The sequence below is a fragment of the Equus asinus genome, chromosome 5 (genome assembly GCF_041296235.1).
Source record: "Equus asinus isolate D_3611 breed Donkey chromosome 5, EquAss-T2T_v2, whole genome shotgun sequence".
Classification (NCBI taxonomy): Eukaryota; Metazoa; Chordata; class Mammalia; order Perissodactyla; family Equidae; genus Equus; species Equus asinus.
In genome coordinates this window covers 94,656,688-94,668,495 of record NC_091794.1, presented here as the reverse complement: position 1 = coordinate 94,668,495, position 11,808 = coordinate 94,656,688, and the positions used below count along the sequence as shown (strand labels likewise).

General features: G+C 48.2%; 1 long non-coding RNA gene across 2 annotated transcripts; it reads right to left on the bottom strand.

Moving 5' to 3' along the window:
* Positions 1-4,873: 4,873 nt before the first annotated feature.
* Positions 4,874-11,511, bottom strand: LOC106840053 (uncharacterized). 2 transcript variants are annotated; one of them, XR_011503545.1, is made up of 4 exons: positions 11,374-11,511; positions 10,916-11,002; positions 9,372-10,450; positions 4,874-5,482 (listed from the first exon to the last, which is right to left on the bottom strand). It is a non-coding gene; the product is annotated as an uncharacterized lncRNA (long non-coding RNA). The 2 variants fall into 2 exon arrangements; XR_006527687.2 differs by lacking the exon at positions 4,874-5,482 and having other exon boundaries at positions 6,476-10,450.
* Positions 11,512-11,808: the final 297 nt, after the last annotated feature.

Below are 11,808 nucleotides of genomic sequence, written 5' to 3'. Positions count from 1 at the left end.
TTTGAGTCCAGAACCTTGGAAGGGAGACCTATCTGGGAACCTGTGCATCATGCAGCTGCCCTCCCAGGTGCCAGGCTCGGCTCTAGAAGCACAGGGTCTCCAGGGAGGCTGGATTCCTGGGAAGGCCTAAGTCAAGTCCCTGAAAGGAGTCAAAAGGCTCCAGAGGTCAGGCTGTGAGCCCGGAGACCATCAGGAAGGGTTTCAGTGGACCAAAGTAAGAGAAAGGACCAGTGTGTGGTGCCTGAGCTGTCCTGAACCCCTTCTTATCCTTTCCCCAAAACAAGACCATCTATTCACTGGAAGCAGCAAAGCAGTGCGGCACGTGGCTGTATTCTGCCTGGGTTCACGTCTTAGCTCTGTTGCTCACCAGCTGTGTTACCCAGGGCAAGTTCTGTAACTTCTCTGGACGTTTATTTATCTCCTCAACTCTAAAACCGGTTAAAAATGCTCACCATACAGGGTTGGCATGAGGAGTAAATGAAAGAATACATGTATGCTCACAGCACCTGGCATCTAGTAACTGTGCAATAAATACCAACTATTACTCTATCTCAATTCTTTACTCTCTCCCTATGCCAATAAGTGAGAAAAATAAAGGCTTGCTGTAAGCCCCCAAATTGTGAGGTAGCCTGTTACGCAGCATTATGGAAGCAATTCCTAGCTCATACACATAGCAAAGCCAGGGTGCAAACCCAGGTTGTTGCACTCAAGACCACAATCTCGACCGTGCATGGTTCAGCGGGAGCACAGTGCAGGAGGGACTGAGTTCCTACAGAGACTCCCTGCCTCAAGGCCACGTGGGGTGAGTCCTACAGAATGAGGAATTCACCAAGCCATGAGGAGGGGAAAGAACTTTCCAGGCAGAGGGAACAGCATGTGCAAAGATGCAGAGGTGTGAGAGGCGGGGTAAGTTTGGGGAATAAACCATCATGTTCTGGGGCCGGAGTGTAGGAGACCTGTTGGCAGCAGATAACATTAGAAAGGTAGGGAGAGGCTGGAATGTGGAGAGCCAGCCAAGGGAGGGCTTTCTCCTGGAGGCACTGCGGAGACTGGAGTTAGAGAGGAGACAGGTTTTGCTTTGGAGAGAGCTGGGTGGGATGGGGTAGCTTTCCTCTCTGCAAGCCTAGTGAGGGGCCTCCAAGGAGCCCGGTCAGAGGCGTGGCAGGTGTCCCCTGGGACTCCATGGCCTGGTATCTGACTCTTGCCTGAGAATCCCAAAGAGCTGGCTGCCTTCTCAGGTGAGCAGGCCACAGGTGCATGCTGCCCCTAGGCCAGAATTGGGCCACAGGGGAGAGTCAGCCGGAGTCCGCAGCAGTGGACTCAACCCAGGAAGGTCTCCTGAAGGGGACACGAGGCCTCAGCAGAAGAGGCTGGAGGTGTCCTGGGATGTCCTAGGATTAGGATGGGCGTCCTAAGCAACTGGCTCATAGAGATGCTTTGCTCTCGGCAAAGGATCTGCCGATGGGAGGCCCCGCAGTGACTGTCCCCAGTGTGGCAAACGCAAGAGGGAGCCAAGTCACACCTACTTCGCCCACCCCAGATTTCAGCCTCAGTAGGGGTGGCCAGCACTGACCCCAGCCCCATCCCGAGTGCCCACCAGGCCTCTTCCACTTTCTGGCCTCTGAGCTCCCTCGGAAGCTGTAGCACAGCCCGCTAGCTTAGGTGCAACAAGTACAGGTAGGTGACACACTGGAAACAGCCCTCACCCAATGGTGCGTGGAAGCCATTGGAGAAAGCCGCAGGCTCCTGCCCAGAAGCAGCCGGCTCTGGGAGGCACTCTGCCTGCGGGGCAGGCTTCCCGGAGGCCAGGTTCCCTCGCCTACAGCAGCGTCTGCCCGACACCTCCTCCTCCCTGCTCTGCCTCCTTCCTTGTCTCCCTCTCCCCACGCCCTCCCTTCTGCTTCCTGGGGTCACCTCCCAAACAAACTCCTTGCCCCTATCTCTGTCTCAGGCTCTGATCTGGGCGGAAAGCAGACCAAGACTTCCAGGAAAGCACTCCCCACCCCCACAAGAAAAAGAATTATCTTGAAGCCCCTGCCAAGCCTGGAAAGCATGAACTCTAGTTCAAGAGAGTACGTTGCTTAAGTCAGACCTTTCCTGACCCTGTAACGTTTCCTCCAGACTGGGGGTGGAGGGGGGTGGGGGGCGGAGGCTCAAAGGGCAGAAAGAGAGAAGAAGCTGACCACGTGTTCTTTTCCCTGTCCAGACTCCAAGCTGCCAGCATGTTCCGACCTCTTGCCCTTTACGCTTGATGCTCCTTCTGTGTGGAGCTCACTTTGCCCCAGAGAGGACCGACGGCACAGTTTCTGGGGCCCTGTACAAAACGAAAATGCAGGCCTTTGTTCAAAAATTAAGAATTTCAGGATAGTGACAGCAGAACATTAAACCAAGGGTGGGACCTTTCCGAGCACAGGGCCCTGTGTGACTGCACACGTCCCACGGCCATCACGGTGGGCCTGGCTCCCGATCAGCTGAATGTCTGGCCGCCCCCCTTCCTTCGGATCTCTGTTTAAATGTCACCTTATCGGAGAGGCTTTCCATGATACCTATGTAAACTGGCACCTGACCTTCACCCACCCCGACACCCTACCAGGCCCCTCGAATTACCCTTCCCAGCCTCGTTTTCCTTCAGGGCCCTCAGCACCCCTGACACGCTGTCTGATTCTTCCTGCCAGAATGTAAGCTCCCAGAGGTCGTCAGTCCTGTCTAGTCACCGCTGTGTGCCCAGGACTGGAAGAGTTCTGACACGTCACAGGTGCTCAACAGAATTCATGAAAGGGAGGGGAGAAAAGGATGGAGGGAAGGAAGGAGGGAGGGAAGAGAGAGGGAAAGAAGACATCTTCACGGTGGAGCAGGCCTGGGCTAAGGGAGAGGAAGTCTCTGAAGCTGTGACTCTTATTCCCTCAAGTTAGTGAAACCATTTCTTTTCTTTTCTTTCTTTCTTTTTTTTTTTTTGTGAGGAAGATTAGCCCTGAGCTAACATCTGCTGTCTATCCTCTTTTTGCTGAGGAAGACTGACCCTGAGCTAACATCCGTGCCCATCTTCCTCCACTCTATATGTGGGACATCTCCAGCATGACTTGCCAAGCAGTGCCATATCCGCACCTGGGATCCGAACCAGCGAACCCGGGGCTGCTGAAGCGGAACATGCGCACTTAACCACTGCGCCACCGGGCCAGCCCCACCGAAACCATTTCTGGAGTTCCAGTGATTGGAAACTTTTTTTTTAAATCTGAGAGTGTCTGGTGAAGTCAAGGGACCCGCTCTCGGTTTCAACCAAGGGACAAGAAGACCAAGCCCACTTAGGGTCTAAACAGGCAGTGGGGGGAAGAGACAAAGCTGTTTTCTTTAGTACGACAGAGCCACAAGTCCCGCCTTGCTCAACATGCTGGCTCCACAAGCGTGTGTACGCCCCGGTTTATTTACACAAAGTAGCATACCAGTGGGTGTTCGATACCTTCCTTTTCTACTTAGCTGTTCTTGGAGATCATTGCTTGTCTGCACATAAAAGGCCTCTTCCTGCCTATTTATGGCTGAATAGTTTCCACTGTATGTATGGATCATAATTTGCTTAACTGACCTCCTATTTGTGGACATTTAAATTGTTTCCAGTCTTTTGCTTATAAACAATGCTGCAATGAATGACCTTTCTTTTGCCTGCATCATTTTGCCTGAGTGTAAGAATATTTGTAAGATGAAATCATACAAATAGAATTGTCGAGTCAAACGGAATTTTGATAGATACTGCTAAATTGTGCTTCTTCGCGTTGGGCTGATTCATACCTTCTCAAGCAATGCGTAAAAGTATTTCCCTCCACGACTGCGTGTGGTATCAAATCTTTTGATCTTTGCCAATCTGCTAGGTGAAAATGGAATCTCAGTTTTCTTTTACTTCGAATGTCTCCTACTATGAGCGAGGCTGAATATCCATTAAAACACACTGTGATATTGCAATTTATTATAAGAAATATGTATTTGGTCTCTAACTGCTTCTGGCACAGAGCTCCTGAAATCTTTGCAATTTCTTAAGTGATAACAACACTAAGAGCGTCTCTTGTTCTGATATTTGTCTTTGACCCCATTCCTGACACAGGGTTCCTAAATCCCTTGTAATTTCCTAAGTGATAAGAGTACTAGGAGCATCTTTTGTCCTATTGAGGCAACTCTGAGTGGGATCCTGATGACTCCTGGGGCGGGGTGGGCTGGTCACCAGAAAGACCAAACCATGATTAGAAGCTAGGAATTTTCAGCTCCACGCACCCCCCGCTTCCCCCTCCATTTCTCCAGAGAGAGAAGTGGGGCTGGAAATGGAGTTAATAATTGATCATGCCTACATGAGGAGGCCTCCAGAAAATCCCAATAGCATGGGGTCTGGAGAGCTTCCAGGTGGATGAACACACCCACATACCAGGAGGGTGACACACTCCAACTCCACAGGGACAGCAGCTCCTGGGCTCGGGACCCTCCCAACCTTGCCCTACGTATCTCTTCATCTGGCTGTTTGTATGCTTTATCATATCCTTCAAAAAGTTCTGTGAGCTGTTCTAGCAAGTTAACTGAACCTCCGATCATAGCTGCTTGGTCAGAAATACAGGAGATGACCTGGGCTTATGACCTGTGTCTGAAGGGGGTGGCAGTATTGTGGGACCGAGCGTTTAACCTGTGGAATCTGATGCTATCTCTGGGTAGATAGTGTCAGAATTGAGCTGAATTCTCAGACTTCCTGCTGGTGTCTAAGAATTGCTTGATGTGGTGTGGAAGGTCTCCCCCGGCCTAGAAACACGCATGTTGGAATTGGGTCCAGGAACCCAAAAGACACATTTACAAGACAAAGAATTCACCATAATCCCCACCTCTAACAATCTAGCTGGCTTTAATTTCCTCATTTCCTTAAGTTTACAGCCCATATTCCGACATTGTTTTTCATAGTTTTAATCAGAAAAGACAGAGAATTTAATGTTCTGCTCTTTAGTTCCATTCAATTTTTTCACCAAACATTTATCCATATAATAGTCAGGATGAGTTAGGTTATGCTGCAGTAACAAACGATGCCAATATCTAAGCAGCTTAAATCAGCCTGTAGTTCTTGCTCACTCTACATGTCAATTGGCTATAGAGCGGCATGTCCTTGTCATTCTCACTGCAGGGTCCAGTGTGATGGTGCAGCCAGCCACCTCCTCCAAGATTAAGAGTATGGTTAAGTTGCTCACTGACTTTTAAAGTTTCTGCTCAGGAGTGATGCATATCACATCCATTCACATTTTGTTGATGAAAGCAAGTCACTTGGCCACAACTAACTTGAAGGAGCAAGGAAGTGCAACAGGAGAAGAAAGAAATATTTGGTGGCCAGCACTAGTGGCTACCACACAGAGCATCTAGTCTGTGCCTGGCTCTCTGCTCGGTCCTGGGAAAAGGGAGATGAATCAGGTATTGTCCCTTCCCTCAGTCTTCTCTGTGGTCCAACATGATCAGAGAGCTCTTTCTGGGGAAACACATAACAATCACTTTTAATAGTTCCAAAATGTCCCATCAATAGAACAGACCATAATTTGCTCAATGATTTCTCAAATGCTGCGTATTCAGGATACTTTTATTTTTCTTTCTTTCTCTTTTTCTTTCAGTATTAAAATAACATTGCACATGGAAACAACCTAAGTGTTTATTGATGGATGAATGGACAAAGAAAATGTGGTGTATTTACATACAGTAGAATATTATTCAGCCACAAAAAAAGAACAAAATCTTTTCATTTGCAACAACAATGGATAGAACTTGAGGGGATTATACTAAGTGAAATAAGTCAGATAGAGAAAGATAAATATGGTATGATTTCACTTATATATGGAATTTAAAACAAAACAAAACAGGGCCAGCCTGGTGGCATAGCTGTTAAGTGCACATGTCCCACTTTGGTGGCCCGGGGTTCGCTGGTTCAGATCCCGGGTGCAGACATGGCACCGCTTGGCAAGTCATGCTGTGGTAGGCAGCCCTCAAATAAAGTGGAGGGAGAGGGGCACGGATGTTAGCTCAGGGCCAGTCTTCCTCAGCAAAAAAAAAAAAAAAAAAAAAGAGGAGGATTGACAGCAGGTGTTAGCTCAGGGTTAATCTTCCTCAAAAAAAAAAAACAACAAAAAACAAAAACAAAACAAAAAGACTGAGCTCATGCATACAGAGAACAGACTGTGGTTGTCAGAGGGAAAGAGTGGGGGGTGGGTAAAATGGCTGAAAGGAGTCAAAAGGTACAAACTTCCAGTTATAAAATAAATAAGTCCTGGGGCTGTAATGTATGGCATAGTGACTATAGTTAATAATACTGTATGGCATATTTGAAAGTTACTAAGAGAGTAAATCTTAAAAGTTCTCATCAAAAGAAAAAACATTTCAACTACTTACGGTGACAAATGTTAGCTAGACTTGTCATGGTGAACGTTTTACAATATACGCAAATATCAAATTATTATGTTGCACACCTGAAACTAAGGTAACGTTATATGTCAATTATGCCCTAGTAAAAAATAAATAAATAAAATAACATTGCATACAATCACATCAAAGAGAAGTAAATATTGAGGAATAAAAATAGTGCAAGACTTGTACAAGGAGGTCTACAAAATATTGCTGAAAGCAATTTTAAAAGGTGTAAATATATGGAGAGAGAGTTTATCTTCGTGGATTGGAAGACTCCAGAATGTTAAAGGAGCAGTTCTCTCCAAATTGATCTATATATTCAATTCGATCCCTAACAAACTCCCAGGAGGTGTTTTTTGCAGAAATTGACAAGCCGACCCTAAAATTTATAAGAAAATGCAAAGGACCCAAAATAGGCAAAACGATTCTGAAAAAGGAGAACACTGAAAAAGGAGAACTCTGTACTAACCCAGAAATAAACCCTTATAACCCTTTATTTACCCAGAAATAAACGCTTACATTTATGATAAATTAACTAAAAAAAATGATAAGTCAAACTGAAAGAAAACATTTGCAAATATCACATATCTACTAAAGGACTTGTATCTAGGATATGTAAAGAACTCTCACAATTCAATAAAAAGATAAATAATTAAACTTTAAAATGGGCAATGAATTTGAATAGATATTTCACCAAAGAGGATGTATGAATGGCCAATAAGCACATGAGAAGACGGTCAGGATCCTTAGTCATTGTAGGAATGCAAATCAAAACCACAATAAGTTACCACTTTACACCCACTAGGATGGCTATAATTAAAAAGAAAAGAAATAGGGGCCGGCCCCATGGCGGAGCAGTTAGGTTCGCACGCTCTGCTTTGGTGGCCTGGGGTTACCGGTTCAGATCCCAGGTGCGGACCTATCACCGCTCATCCAGCCATGCTGAGGTGGCGTCCTGCATAGAGGAGCTACAAGGACCTTCAACTAGGAGATACAGCTATGTACTGGGGGGCGTTCAGGAGAAAAAAAAAAAAAGAGGAAGATTGGCAACAGATGTTAGCCCAGGGCCAATCTTCCAAAAGAAAAAAAGGAAAGAAATAACAAGTGTCAGGGATGTGAAGTAACTGGAACGCTCATACATTGCCTCTGGGAATGTAAAAATGGTGCAGCCACTGTGGAAAACAATTTGGCAGTTCCTCAAAGAATCAAACATAGACTTTTCGTATCACCCAGCAATTCCACTCCTGGGAATCTACCCAAGAGAGTTGAAAAGTGTGTCCACCCAAGACTTATACACAATGTTCCAAGGAGCATTATCCATAACGGCCCCAAAAGTGAAACAGCCCAAACGTCTTATCAATGATGAAAAGGTAAGTAACATGTGGTACCGTGTATCCATGCAATATCATATGGTTTGGCTATAAAAAAGAACAAGGTACTGACACACGCTGCAACATAGAAAAGCCTCAGAAACATGGTGTTGAGGGAAAGAAGCCAGGTGCAAGACACGCGTGCTGCACAATTGCATTGATCTGAAATGTCCAGAAAAGGCGAATCTATAAGAACAGAAAACAGATTAGTGGTTGCCAGAGCTGGGGGTGGGAATAGGCCTGAGACCTCTCTCTGGGATGATTGAATCATCCGAGTCAGAATCTAATTCTAAAATTAGATTGTGGTGATGGTTGCACAACTCTGTAAACTCACTGAGTCATTGAATTACACACTTCAAAGAGGTAAATTTTATGGTATATAAATTATGTCTCAATAAAACTGTTAAAAATAACATTGCAGTCAACATCTTTTAAACAGCAAATTTAAAATCATTTTTATTTCCTCACTATACAGAGGAGATCATTTTTCAGCTTGCTGCTTGATTTCAGATTCGCCTGCCTGGCTTCCTGAGGTCCTCCAGAGTTTGCTTCAGACTCTGGGCTCAGGACACATTTAATTTTCCTGCTTGGAACTGAGAGATCTCAGATCTTTCTACAGACTGGCACAGTCAGGCAAGGCTCTTTGAAAACAGAGGCATTTCACAGCTAGAGAAACTGAGGCTCAGAGAAATAAAGGGCCTGCTAAGGCCACGCAGCATTTGGCGTTTGGCAGCAGTCCCATCAATGTCTAGCCCAGACTGGCTTCATAAGACAAGTCCCAGGGGAACCAGTCATGGACCGAGCCGACTCGGCGTGGCACAGGTGGCCCCAGGACTCCTTCCAGCCAGAGCCCCTTTAACTTCTCTGGAGACTCTTGCTCCTGCTTGAGATGCTCCTGTAGCTTTTCCCTCTCAGGTGGACAAGCACAGTCTCACTTTCTAGGTCTCTTAAAAAGTCTGGTCTGGTTTGTGATCAAAATTTTCGTGTCCTTTTCAGTCTAAAGTTTCTCCTTCCTGATAGCTCAGAGCATGAGATAGAGGTAGCAAATGTGTTCTTTGTCTGGTGTGGTTGCAACGGGGCATCGGTGCCTCTGGGCACAGCAGGTACCCAAATGCTGATTCTGTCCTCTTGGGGCACTTTTGTGGGTTCCCAAGAGAACTCCCCAGCAGGGACTGCACGTGGCACTCCCAGGCAAGGTGGTGGCACTCTCTAGCCAGTCCCATATGACCCCCACCCCTCCACTTCCGCACCCTCCTTTCACCTCTCTGCTGCAGTTGTCCTGCCCTGGGAGGAAGCCCCCTTGGGCAGCGTCCTTTTCGGAAGGCTCACAGCCACCTTCCTTCCTGAGGTTCTACTTCCTCCCCATGGAAACAGTCGCCATTCCCCACCACCTGGGCAAGAGCAGCCTGTTGCCAGAGGAACCGGTCACAAGCTGCTGGCCCTGTACAAATATTAGATAGTATCTTTGATCCTGATAACAAACTACAAGGTAGGCATTTTTCCCTCTGCTCCACCTCCCTTCACAGCTGAGTAAACTGAGACCCAGACACAGAAAGCAGAACTGGCTGGTACTAGAGTCCAAGTTTGCCTCACCTCAAAGCCCTTTTCTTGGGGCCCGCCCCACGGCCAAAAGGTTAAGTTCATGTGCTCTGCTTCCGCAGCCTGGGCTTCCCCAGTTCAGGTCCTGGGCGCGGACATACACATCACTCATCAAGCCATGCTGTGGCAGCGTCCCACATAGAAGAACTAGAATGACCTACAACTAGGATACACAACTATGTACCGGGGCTGTGGAGAGGAACGAAAAAAAAGGAAGATAGGCAACAGATGTTAGCTCAGGGCCAATCTTCCTCACCAAAAAAAAGCCCTTTTCTTTCTTCTACATCAAGGATCCTCTTGGTCAGACTGAGGTCATTAACAGCAAATATTTATCAACATCATTACCAACAAATATTTAGTGAGTTCCTGGCAGTGGTGAGGCAGATCAGAACAGGCAATCTCGGCAGACCGGAGACCTGTTGGGCAAAGGGCAGGAGCAGGAAGGAGTTGGGATTGCCCAGCTGAGGACTGTCCTGGGGCCCAGGCCCAGGCATCCAGAAAGTAGATCCCGAGAAAGAATATCTGCAGCCTAGGGGCCAAGGTACAGGAGGTGGAGGTGCCATTTATCAAGGCTAAAACAGAGGTTTCGAAACTTTGCTACAAATGGAATCACCCCGACATCTTAAAAAAAAAAAACCCTGATGCCTGGACCATCCCCTCCCCCCCCCCCCCCCCCCCCCGCCAGACATTCTGATCTCATTGGTCTGGGGAGCAACCTGGGCATCAGGATTTTTAAACGAGTAGCAGAGTCTGTGGCCGGGACAGGGTGTGGGGAGGAGGGGCAGGCAGCTCTGGAGGTCTGACAGGAGGAAGTGGCAATGACATAGCCTCAGGCAGCCTGAGCTTCCAGGGCAGGAAGCCCAGGGCCCAGGGCACCAGGCTGGCCCAAAGTGGCACTTGGGAAAGATTGGCTGCAGGCCTGTGGGAGGAAAGGGTGGGCGGGACAGAAGGACGGGACGAGAAGAGAGGCAAAAGCCCAGACGGTGCCGTGGGTTTGAGTCCATTGTCTGTCGCTAGCTTTCTCTGTGACCTGGGACACATCGCTTCCCCTCTCTGGGCCTCAGTTTCTCCATCTGGAAAAGGAGAGGATTGAATTTGATGATGGCTAAAGATCCTTCCGGCTCCAGGGTTGGAGGACACCCCAGGCTGGACCTCCTAGTGTGAGATAAGCCAGCATGGAGTTTCCGATCTGCAGATCTGCAAACAGACCCTGCACTCCAGTCTGGGCAGGGGGCAGGCACAGAGGTTCACGAGCACCCCTCGCCCCTCCCTGGCTCCCCGGCCACTCCATCATGCTGCCAGACACGGGTCATGGAAATTTCCTCTTAGGCCCTCTAGTCCAGCCCAGGGAATGTGGCTATCCTTCCAACTTCAAGTGGAAATTTCCGCTCTCCCCCTGACAACTAGTGGGAGACACAGTGGAGCTGCAGACAGAGATCGTGGCATTGGGGTGGAGGGTGACTCCTGGTTACAGGCCACACAGGGTTCATCAGGGGGCCAGGCGTCCTCCTTCAAGAAGTATTTATGGGGCACCTCACCTACTGTGTGCTGGGCCCTATTCCAGGTGCCAGGGACGCAGGACAGAACAGGACAGGCTCAGTCTCCGGCCTCCGGAAGCATCTCTCCTAAAGGGGGGAAGAGAACACACATGAGTACTGCAGATAAACTGAGGCGTCGTAAGGAAAAGGGCATGATGCTGGGGCAGGCAGGTGGGTTTTAGAGAGGGTGATCAGGGAAGGCCTTGCTGCGGGCGAGGTGACGTTTGTGTGCTTGTCAGGGGGAACAGCAAGTACAAAAGTCCTGAAGCAGGGCCATGGCTGTCATGTTGAGGACGCAGTGGGCAGAGGAGAAGGTGATGAGATCAGAGAGTTTCCTGCAGCGCCTTCCCAGGGTAAGGACTTTGGATTTTAGGCTTAGTGCCGTGGGGAGTCCACAGGACATTTCTGAGCAGAGAGGGGAGAGGATCTAACTACATTTTATTTATTTATTTACTTACTTATTTTACAACCCGAGGATGGTGTTCATTTCAGTATTGGGCAGATTTCTTCTCAAAAGCTGCTCCAGTTTCAGGAGGCCAGCGTAAGCGTATATATTTTGCCAGGGTAAAGTTATACTTGTGAATGAACTCATGCAACAGACATTCTGCAGTTGCATCATTGGAGGCATTTGTAGCGGACAGTCAGAGGGCCTGACCCGTCCCCCTGCTGCTTGCTGATCCACATCTGCTGGAAGGCGGAGAGAGCAGCCTGCAAGGAAGCCACCGCTCCGGATTTTTAGTGCCTAAGGAGAAACTGTCTTCATTGGCCGTGATTTCTCCCTGCGTTCTGTTGGCCCCCCTGCAATGCTGTGTGGGCACACAGATCCTTTCAGAGGTCAATCGCACACTTCAGAACCGAGTTAAAAGTGGTTTCATGAATGTCACAGGACGCCA